Source organism: Lepeophtheirus salmonis, chromosome 12, assembly GCF_016086655.4.
Source record: "Lepeophtheirus salmonis chromosome 12, UVic_Lsal_1.4, whole genome shotgun sequence".
Lineage (NCBI taxonomy): Eukaryota > Metazoa > Arthropoda > Copepoda > Siphonostomatoida > Caligidae > Lepeophtheirus > Lepeophtheirus salmonis.
Genome location: NC_052142.2, coordinates 2643430 through 2654767, shown reverse-complemented (window position 1 = coordinate 2654767; position 11338 = coordinate 2643430). Strand labels below are relative to the sequence as shown.

General features: G+C 30.9%; 3 long non-coding RNA genes across 4 annotated transcripts in view; 2 read left to right on the top strand and 1 right to left on the bottom strand.

The window, feature by feature from the left end:
* The window catches only part of LOC121127340 (uncharacterized), a 52794-nt gene extending 51857 nt beyond the window's left edge, over positions 1-937 (top strand). For both annotated transcript variants that reach the window (XR_005867794.2, XR_011782316.1), the window contains 2 exons: positions 52-191; positions 254-937. This is a non-coding gene — a long non-coding RNA (uncharacterized lncRNA). The remainder of the gene's footprint in view (positions 1-51; positions 192-253) is intronic.
* Positions 938-2847: 1910 nt separating this feature from the next.
* LOC139906652 (uncharacterized) lies at positions 2848-5492 on the top strand. The gene is made up of 2 exons (XR_011782321.1): positions 2848-2960; positions 3020-5492. It is a non-coding gene; the product is annotated as an uncharacterized lncRNA (long non-coding RNA).
* LOC139906651 (uncharacterized) lies at positions 3933-11007 on the bottom strand. Its single transcript, XR_011782320.1, has 3 exons — positions 5319-11007; positions 4121-5227; positions 3933-4062 (listed from the first exon to the last, which is right to left on the bottom strand). It is a non-coding gene; the product is annotated as an uncharacterized lncRNA (long non-coding RNA).
* Positions 11008-11338: the final 331 nt, after the last annotated feature.

The window sequence follows — 11338 nt, the reverse complement described above, 5'->3', positions numbered from 1 at the left end:
GTATTCGACTTTTTTTTTTAAATCTAACCATAAAATATGATTCTATTTTAGCTAAACATATCAAGAATTATGATACACAACTCAGTAAAGGGCAAAAACAACTGCTTAAATGGTCACAACAACGGGGGTAGAAGCTTTGGATGGTTTGCAACTAGTTTGTCTGAGACCACTTACTTCGCTTTAAGACTTGGGTATGATAATTAGGTTTTCCAATATTACATAGGCAATAAATATTACTTTTTTATCACTTAAGGCTTAGCTATGGTTGATGGGCTCCAAGAAATGGTGTTCAGAAAACTCATAAAAGGCAAAAACAACTGTTTAAATTGTCACAACAACGAGGGTAGTTACATTGGGTGTTTCATTATAATTTACAATTGTGTATATCCTTCATGATAATATTATGTTGTTATATAAGCATACCTAAATAACGGGGGAAAATCTTTTTTTGATGCTCTTAATAGGGAGTAATATCGCCGGACATTACTACATAATTAGCTTTTGCTCTAAATCTTTACGATGAATTTATTTCTAACATTTTTTTATTAGTATATTTATGGTCTAATTTTATGATTTTGACATTTACTTTATTATTAATAATTAGTTAGATCTCATCGGTAGAGATATATCTTTCCTGTGCACAATTGTATATAGCAACTTCCACATGAAGAAGATGGGTGATTTATCTTTTTGATTAAACTCCACGTCTCGCTTGTGTATTGCAACCTAAAGTTATGACATATTTAACTGAATTCCGATGTTAGAACAAGAAAAAATTATCTGGATCAATCTATTATTTCAATATTCTGTATTTATAATTTATTATTATTAATAGTTATATGATTTTAATTGTTTAATTTTGTATATTTAACTTAAATGTTTAATGGTTTATTTTATAGTATGTAGATTATATTTAATTAAAGCCTTCTTTTTTAAACTTTGAGCTTCAAATATATTTCAAATACTCTACTTTGTCGTTTCATTAGCTATTATTCTGAGAATAAGGTTCATAATAAATTACAATTTCATGGAGTGTGACGTTTTCGAATCTATTGTAACGGATAAAAAACGTCGAAGTCAATTATACGTAGTATATTTTCATTAAACATTTTGCTAATAAATACATTCGTTATACCCTCAAAAATCATAATAAAGCAGGCAGATGATAATCACATCAGTATTTTAAACAATGATACCATATGTATTTTTCCCCCCCTTCTCCTTCACGCGTTTTTCTCTACAATATTATCAACTATAATTATTGATAATGTTTCATAAGTTATCCGTTAATTTCAGAACATTAAATTCAACTATAACATGAGTTATGATATTAATTAAATAGTTGCTATGCTAGGTTTACAATGTTAAATCTTTTAAATTATTAGAAGATATATGTATGAAATGATCATCTAAATTTCAGTAATTATTTAGTTTGACAATATAATTAAAGTTACACCACCAACTAGATATAAAACTAAATTGAACTGAAGGAAATGCTCATAAAGCATTACTTATTCACTTCTCTGTATCGATATATTCATGGATTTAAAAGCACAACAAATATAAACATTACAAATAATTTAATGTTTGGTTTATTATTAATAATAACTAAATATCATATTTTATATAATAAATATCAATGCACTAAAAATTCCGTATTACTACAATTACAACAAAATAGCAATTAATCGAAAAATTATTTTGTAGAATTTGTCTACCACTGTTTAATTCCTTTATCTAAAATATCATATCCCCAATTGCTACGATTTCTTTAAAATATATACCTCACAATGGAATTAAGTAAATAAATAATAAAATGAATATTTATTTTCTTCGATATTCATTATTTAATGTTATTTTCCTTTGCATTTTTTACGATTAAAAATGATAAACTTTGTAAAAAGTAATCCATTACGAAGTTAATGAATGAATTAGGATCTTATGAAATGTTAGAAGCAAATCTAGGAGTAATTTTCCATGTATTAATAATTTCAATAGAACTAGCTTACACACAATCTCCGTTTTCTAAACTACCCCATATAAAGCAATATCGTCGATCACAATATGTCAGTGATGAAGAAAAAATAATTACTATTTTTTAACAAAGTTAGAAATGACGTAGATCAAGAGAAGAAATGAACGCACTGATATTAACCTTTTGTTAAAAATACGAAATGCAGAAATAATTCTTTGAAATAGTTCTCAAATGGCAAATTATTAGAAATTTCGTTCTCTTAAGAGAAAAAACCATATTTACATAATATATACATTAATTCCATATAAAGGTTATCATTTGTATTTCGCACTTAAGTAAGATTTTATTAAGATATTTTTTCCTTCAATATTTAAAAGTTCTACAATTTTTATATCCTTCTTCAAATTTTTACAGTACAAATAATACCCTTCTCATGAAAAATACTTTGTCTTTCTTTGTCCATGTGATTTAAACACATCAATTGCATATTTACGTAAGTGTTCTTGTTCTGGATAAAAAATTGGTTTTATTAGTTACTTGTACAATCAAAATAGCATGCTGAGTCTGATAATAGAAAAAGGTTGGATAAAAATTAATTAAATTAAACAACATAATTTCGATTTATACATTGTAATACATTACTCGATAATGTTAAAGGACTATCTTCTTCCAAATAATTAGATGGAGAATATCCAAATACTGAATAATCTTTGGATGAAGTGACAAATCTAGGAGATGAAGTGAACGTAGACAATGAGTCGTTATGTTGATGAAAATTAATTAATTTCTGCGTTGGATAAGTTCGTTTCATTTTTTATAGATTTAAAAAAAAGTTCTTTGTTTTCATTATAAGGAAGCAATGAAACGACATTTTTCATAAGTGATTATATTCTTTCATCCAATTACTTTTTTTGTCTTTAGAATATACCCTTTAGGAATCGAGAGAGGCAATTCACAGAACAGAATGAGGGTGACTAAATATAAGGTATGTTGAAAAGAGATTTATTTGCCTTTGTTTACAATTGTAATGACTATTTTGAATAGATCACACTGGAGTCAATTTAGGAAGAAATTCATACTTATAAAAATAATTTTATTAATGTATCATATACTAATATTTTATTTTCATATGAAAAAATTCTATTGTTCTACATTTTTACCCTCCGACGATTAAGTTACTAAAAATAACTTTAAAAAAATATATTAAAAGTTGTCTTGAATAATTTAAAAATTAATTCAGAAGTGACATTTTCAAATAAATATAACCATCATTATAGCGAAGAAATCAATAATATATTAAGAATAAAGGGACATGTAAGAGTTTGACATGTTTAGATGATATTAATCATTCACCATAGTACCTTGTATTCTTTTTTATTTTCGTATAAAGGAAGCATCATTTTTACTCAGTTAAAATAAAGATATTTAAATCTTAACATTAGTGACCCCGACGTGATATCATGCCTCCTTAAAAATCTCATTTTAATGGTCAAGATAATGCAGACAATATCCCTCAGATCGAACAATAGTACGTAGCGGAAGAGGTGAGCAACTTAATTCTTGTCGTAGCCGAACTACGTCTTACAAAATTCTCGGCGATGGATCCAGAAAATTGGTTTCGAAGAATTGAGCTGGATCTTTTGATGAGGAAAATTAATAAAAATCATAGCAAATATTGTTTAATGGCTACAGCATTACCTGGTGAAGTTTGTAGGTTTATTCCTATTAAAAAAGAAGGACTTATGTATGATTGTGCAAAAAAGGCAATTTTACAACAATATGGTCTCTCACCTTCAGATAGAATTTAAAAAAATTCTGATATGCATTCCGATTCATCTGGATTTTCCCCTGGGGAAGTTACTAATAAAGTTGAGCGTCTCCTTAGGCCCTCATCAGAAATGTCCTTAAAGACCAGCGAGGGTACTTGACCAAAGTCCTATTCAATTGAAGAGTTGAAGCAAATGTTCGTTGCAGCAAAATGACTTGACAATTCACATATTTCCACTGTTGAAAACTCGTCCCCTTCGCCTCTCATCAATCATTTTTTTTTTAAAACCCTCTTGATACCACGTCCAAATTTACTCAATCTAAGGAGAGAAAAGATATCTGCTATTATCATTCTAAATTTGGAATGAATCCACCTACCTTTTGAGGGGCTAGTTCCCATTTTTTCAACTTGTTTCAAAAAACTAAATTGCCCTCTGTTGTACAAGACCGAGGTTGTAAATAAATCATCCAATTTCTTTTTCGTCAAAGACAATTCAAATTTGATTAACTTTCTGCTAGATACAGGAGCGCAAGTGTCTGTTATCCCATTCAAAAAATGTAAAAGTCTTGTTTGAGAAAAACTTATTCGTGTAACAACTTTAACTCTCAATCTAGAAAGTCTAGGAGATTTCCAATGGACATTTATTGTTGTACAGTGATCTTCCAATTTTGGGTGCACATTTTTTATGTAATTTCAGATTTCAAGTTGCTTTTTTCAATAAAAAATTACTCCGAGATGAACCGTGCTTCATTTCAGAGCTATCGAAGACTCAAGAAATCAAATTGAACTATAATAATGTCTTTGATAATAAAAGTTTCTTTGAAACTTATCCAGCTTACGGAGTTGAACACCATATCGAGACGAGAGGTCCTCCTTGCTTTGCTAAACCACGCAAGTTAGATGATGAGAAGTTAATTTTTTTACGAGACGAAATCAACGAATTGTCGAAGAAAGGAAACCTACGATTGTCTTCTTCTAATTTTTTTCCGCTATTCACGTCGTTTCAAAACCCAAAGGAATTGTCAAATGTGCGGCGACTATCGTCAATTAAATATGGTGGCGGACTTTGATCGGTATCCCCTCCCAAATCTAAGAGATTTGGTGGCTAATCTAAAAAGTATGACTGTTTAGTAAAATGGATTTATACAGAGCGTATAACCAAATACTTATGAATAGCACTGCGATAAATAAAACTGCAATTATTACGCCATTTCGTTTATATGATTATTTCAAGATGAATTTTGTTCATAAAATGCTGCTCAGACATTTCAGAGACTCATCAATTTAATTCTACGATGAATTCTAAATCTGTTTGTGTACTATTTCGTCGAAAGATTATAGGCCTCTAGAATGTAAGGTAAAGACAATCTAAAAAAGTACCAACTCCAAAATCAAAAGATGAACTGCATTATTTTTGGACATGGCACAATGTTACCCTCAGTTCATCGAAAGATTGTCTCAATGGACAGTGCATTTGTACCCCCCTGTTAAAGAACAATGTAAAGTTTAATTGGAATACATAACATGAACACGCCTTTCAAGGTATTAAAAATAGTTTGTCTAAAAGTACTCAACTTGAATTCAGAGATAGTTCATTGCCTTTAGCCCTGACGATTGATGCATCTGATACAGGGATGGGAGTTGTTCTCGAGCAAAAGATAAATAGACACTGGCAACCTCTAGCTTTTTGGTCTCGAACTCTTTCAACGACACAGCACAAATATTCTACCTTTGATAGGGAATTATTAATTGTTAAGGAAAGCATCAAACATTTTCTATGGGCTTTGGATGGACAAGTTTTTAAAGTCTTCACGATCCACAAACCTTTAGTCAATGCGATTGACCTTCGCAATCCCTCTTGGACACTAAGACAGTTCCGTACTTTTGCATTCATAGCAGAATTCAATTGGGATATCGAACACGTTTCTGGAAAAATTTAATCATACTGCGTACATTCTTTCTAGAAATATAAATAACATCACAATAGGCCAACATTCTTTGAAGATATAATTGAGGATCAAAAGAAAAAGGGTCCTAATTAACTTCCGTTTAAAATAAAACCTTCTTTTAAATACATTGCAGGAACCCTACTTGCTGGTTTTGGCAATGTTGACGCATTCTGTGTGGCTCCATCATATCTAGAGTTGCGTCAAAGAATCGTGCATTCTGTATACAAGGACAATCATCCGGGATTCAAAAAAACTTTAAAGAATGTTTCACTTTCTTACGCTTGCCCTAATTTGCGAGCAGACATTAGAAACTTCACTAAAGAGTGTTTAGTGTGTCAGAAAACCAAACCTTTCAGGACTTCAAAACCAACGTGGTCTTTCGATCCCCCATCTGAAAGACTTTCCGTTATTCACGTAGACATAATCAGTTCCCACTAATTCAGGCACAACGCTATGCCCTAGTTATTATGGATCATTTCACAAGGAAGTCAGAAGTGAGACCTATTCCAGATATAACCTCCAAGACAATAGTGAATAATTTTTTGAGTGGTTGGATTTCAAGGTTTGAAGTTCCAGAAACTATTGTGTCTGACCGAGGGACACAGTTCACAAGTTGATTATGGATAGGTGTTTGGAGGACCCTTGGGATTGCAAGCAAGAATACAACCTCATATCATCCAGAGTCCAACAGACTCATAGAAAGTTTCCACAGATCATTTAAGACCAGGCTAGTAGCACGAATGCTGGAAGAAAAAGAAGACTGGATCAATACACTACCTGTAGTTTTATGGGGATTGTGGAACTAAGTACCAATAGACTCGGGTTCTAAATATTCACCTTTTCAATTACTCACAAACCGCTCAGGATTAATGGCCTTCAATTTCTTTAACGGGTCCACCTTTACTTCTGGCAACTTCGACATCAAAAGTTTCTTTAAAACAATGGAGAAAATAAAACACCAGTTCCTCCTATACACTTTAATAAAAGAGCCATTGACAAACAATGAAAAAAAAACGAATTCGTTTTTCTTAAAAATAAAACTATTAAAGAATCTCTTTCTCCAACTTTCTTGGGCCCGTTTCAGGTGATTGAGAGGCACGATCATTACTATAAATTGGAATTTGGATCAAGAACTGGCAATGTCTTGATGGATAGACTTCGATCTGCATTTGGAATTCCAAGTATCCTTCCAGCGTCTCCTACTATAAGATGCACAAGACCTACAACTGGAAAATGATCTATTTGTTTATTTATCAATATTTTTATGATGACTTTATTACTAACTGGACGATCTCTTTACTCACTCTGTCGTCTAAGGTGAGTAATGTAGGAGTTGGACTTGTTTAGATGATATTAATTATTCATCATAGTAAATTGTATTTTTTTTTCACTTTTTATTTTCGTAAAAAGGAATTATCCTTTTTTATTCAGTTAAATTAAAGATATTTAAATCTAAACAGATATTATGCACTAAATATTAAATGCCATTTGAATTTAATTTAATTTTTCATTTATCTTGAACATAATTAATATAGAGTTCATTGTAATTATCTTGCAAACATAGCCGAATATGAAGCCTTGAATAAGCCTCTTTTGCCTTGTTATTTTGACTATTCTCTCTAGAGATATATATGTGTATATTTTAATTATACTAGGGAAATCAAGTTTTCTAAAGCATCCCCACTTTTATATAGCTTGAAATTGTTTGTAATACAGACCAATAATAGTTATTTAACTAAGGATATGAATGATTCTAAAGTTTCTAGTCGCCTGACAAAAATTTCAATAACAAAATAGGAATGCATGTCCAAAATAAAACTAATTGAATCAATAAAATACAAAAAAATAACTAAATAAATAACAGAAAACTCATAAATAGAAAATTTAAATTTACAAGAATATCATTGATATTCTAATTATTTTTATTTGTTCAATTAATACTCAAACCATTGTAATATCATTGTTATACATTTTAACGATTGTCTTCAATCGAACAACTTATAATTAGATCGTATGGTACACACTTAGTAATTTTTATTTTTTGTAAAGATCCCAGATTTTCGATAGAGTAGTATTCCAATATGCTAAAAAGCAAGTGAGCTACCTAGAAGAGAATTATTGAGTCAATAAATTTGGAAATTGCGGCGACATTCAAATATTGAAATAAAGTCTTCTGAAGTTAAGAAGTCACTTATATTTTTTAACACATAATCACTTAATAGTTTCCAATTACTATTTATATACAATAGAAGAATTGACTATGCATTGCCGAAAAAACTATTGAGAAAAAAGAGGCACATTATCTTTAAAGTCTAGAGTAATCTTCATCTTGTTTTCTAACCACAAATAGACTCACAAGTAATAGATAAATTGCGAATCAGGGGTAAGGCTTAAAGTGTTCAGGTCATATAACTATCCATATATGTAGTGTCTTCAAGACACTCAACTAATAATTCAATTTTAAACATAATTAAATATATATAATAGTAGCAACCTTTTCACTCGTTCAGTACAAAAACATAACTCCTTTATTATTAGTAGTACTTGTATTAATTAATAAAAAGGATGAAGAAACAGATCATCACAAACTGGTAACCTCCAGAAAGTTATATGATTAAATAATAATAATTAAGCGCATCACATACTTTCTCCCTTTGATTAATTTTGGCATTAAATTTTTGACTGATATTGAATTTGGTTTCCCATGGATTTCTACAACAAAAATTTTTCGTAATTTTCTTATTGCTTTGAACGGTCCGCTATAATGAGGATTTAATTAAGGACAAATTAGTGAGTTTAATACGTAAACATGGGTAGATTTTTGAAGTATTATGTAAATCGATTTAGGTAATTAGTCATCCAGTTTATGATTGTGTTGGGTATTACTGTCCGAGATTACCGAATTTCTTATACCGAATAAATGAAAATAAAGGAAATTTATTGGGACTTGTTCAACTGAAAGGAAAATAGGACCCAGTGCTCGTGAACTTTTGGTTAAAGTAAGAATTTATAGATATACAACTTCCTAACCTCTCACCACAAATTCAAAGTGAATTTATGAACCTCCAGGGGGATCAAGTGAGAAACAAAGTTATCGATGAAGTGACAAAGAGTAAATATTACTGTATTATTTTTGATAGTACTCCAGACATTTCTAATATAAACCAAACGAGCCAGGTGTTACGCTTTGTTAAGATAACTGATAATGAAGTAAAAGTAAAAGAACCCTTTCTTTGTTTTATTGAGATGAAAGGCAAAAATGTTGAGCAGATAACATCAATGATTCTTAAACAATTAAAAATGGACGACTTTAACATTCAGGACTGTCATGGACAAGCATTTGATAACGCAGCAGTCATGGTAGCTCATCAATCTTGTGTCCAAATACACATCCGGGAAGTTACCCCAAATATTGTATTTGTGCCATGCAACAATCATTGTCTAAGTTTAGCAGCTGTGCATGAAGCTTTAGGGGTTGCAAATTCTGTTACATTTTTTGGCACATTGGACCGTTTATTTCAATTTCTCTCAGCCTCAACTCATCCGTGGTATATCTTGATTGAAATAACTGGTGAAACTATAAAACGGGCATGTGAAACAAGATGGAGTAGTCGATCATATGGAGTGAAAGTTATTCACATTAAATTCACAGACACCTCACTGCGCTTGAACGTTTGATGAAAGATGTAGAAAACGCAACTATGAAGTCTGATGCTGGTTTCATTCTACAAGAGATGCTGTCATTTTCTTTCTTGACATTCCTTAGTCTTTGGAGAGATATACTTTGTAAAATTAATGACACTAAAAAGGTCCTCCAAACGAAAGGACTGGACCTACAACAATGTGCAAATTTTGTGTTACAAGAATGGTCTTTACTTTTTTATTAAAAAAAAATTGCTCGAAATAAAAAACCCATTTTTTCTCCTCTTCACATATTTATTTAAGTAGATTTCTTGTAACTGTCCTAAACATATAAAATAAATTAAATAGATAAAAGTAGGGATCTTCCCTTGGTCAACACTAGATCCATCAATTTAAAAAAAGGCAATCTCTATTACCCCTCTTTTTACTAATTTTCCAATTCCCACCGGCACAGTTTGAGTGTTGACTTTTGCCGTATGTATTGTCTTCTTAACTTTTGCTATGATGAATTCCCTCTTGATTGCCTCCTCCATATTTACCGACGTGGAGGCCAGACAGTCGCAGGTACTCATTCTCTCCATATAGTGCCTCCATATCTTAGACTCAACTACATTCACCAATTGGGAGATACGAGTGCAAAAATAAAAGAGATGACAGGGAGTTTTGATATTTGTTCCACAAAAATGGTACATCCCCTCATCAGGGGTACTCGGGTCTTATTGGTTTAGATCAACGAAGATAAAACTGACAAAATAATTTTGTATTGCATAGCTAAATGGATTTCGTTAATTTCGCCCGGACTCATACCCAAAGCGTTTTCGTTTAGATAAAGTCTCTCCAATCTTCTCTTCGTAAGGAATTCAAGTTTAGTATGCTGTTGACTTCTGTATGCGAATCTTTTAATTTTCAGATTTTTCATACCGCTCTAAGAGAAAAAAATGGAATTAGAGGTCCGGTTGACACATGGGCCATCTCTTCAACTTCATCAAAAATGCCTCTAAGTTCATTAGCTTTTATTGTTTTCTTGAGATATTTTCCTTTTTTGATGCTTTTGGTAACTTGACCACTTCTGATAATTATTCGAACAGATTTTATCAAAATAATCATTCCTATAACATTTTACATATATCTTAGGTTGAGCAGTATAACTAATTCTGGCTATGAAAACTTTAATTGCAAGAAATCTTAGTATTTTAAACTTAGAGCTTATGCTTAAAGCAAAGTTAGCATTATTTCATACCTTCAATTTGTACGATTCACAATGGTTCCATATTTCTCCAATAATACATTTATTTCTTAACTTTTTATTCTTCACATGGAAATGAACTGTAAATTTTTTTCTTAAAAAATAGTATTAATTCCCTAAGAGTTTTTACATTGAGTCTTTAAGGTGTTTACTATTCCTCTTTGTTTATCAACCACTTTCCAGATTTGAACTTGAGTGAAGGCAACTCCAATTTTCAAATCTTTGTTAAGGATAATAACAATAATCTTTCTAGCACTTGGGTAAACATGAAATCTTTTAAATATATAATTATCTATCTTAAGAGTCTACTATAGCAACAATTGTTACCAAAACAAAACCAACATGGCCGGAGTAAATGTTGGCGAAAAAAAAGAAAAAAAAAAGACTATAAAAATGATGATAAAATACACTACAAAAATATTGAGTAACTGGGCCCTTTTAAAAGAAATGAAAGTATAGCAAAGATATATACGTCGATTATCTATCAAAATTTAAGACCCTCAAAATAATACCTAACCTGCATAACCTCTAACTACGGTGAGATCAATGATTAAAAATGTCTTCTATTTTTCCATTGAGTCATGAAACCTATGTGTTAATACACTGGATAAGGAAGATCAAAAGATCCAATTTCAAATTATTGGACGGAGAGATTGTCTGACAACTTTTTCATTACTATTGGCTATGGGGGATCTACAGTTTAGAGACCATATACTCATTATTTAAAGAATTGGTTCAACCATAAACATAATAAATTG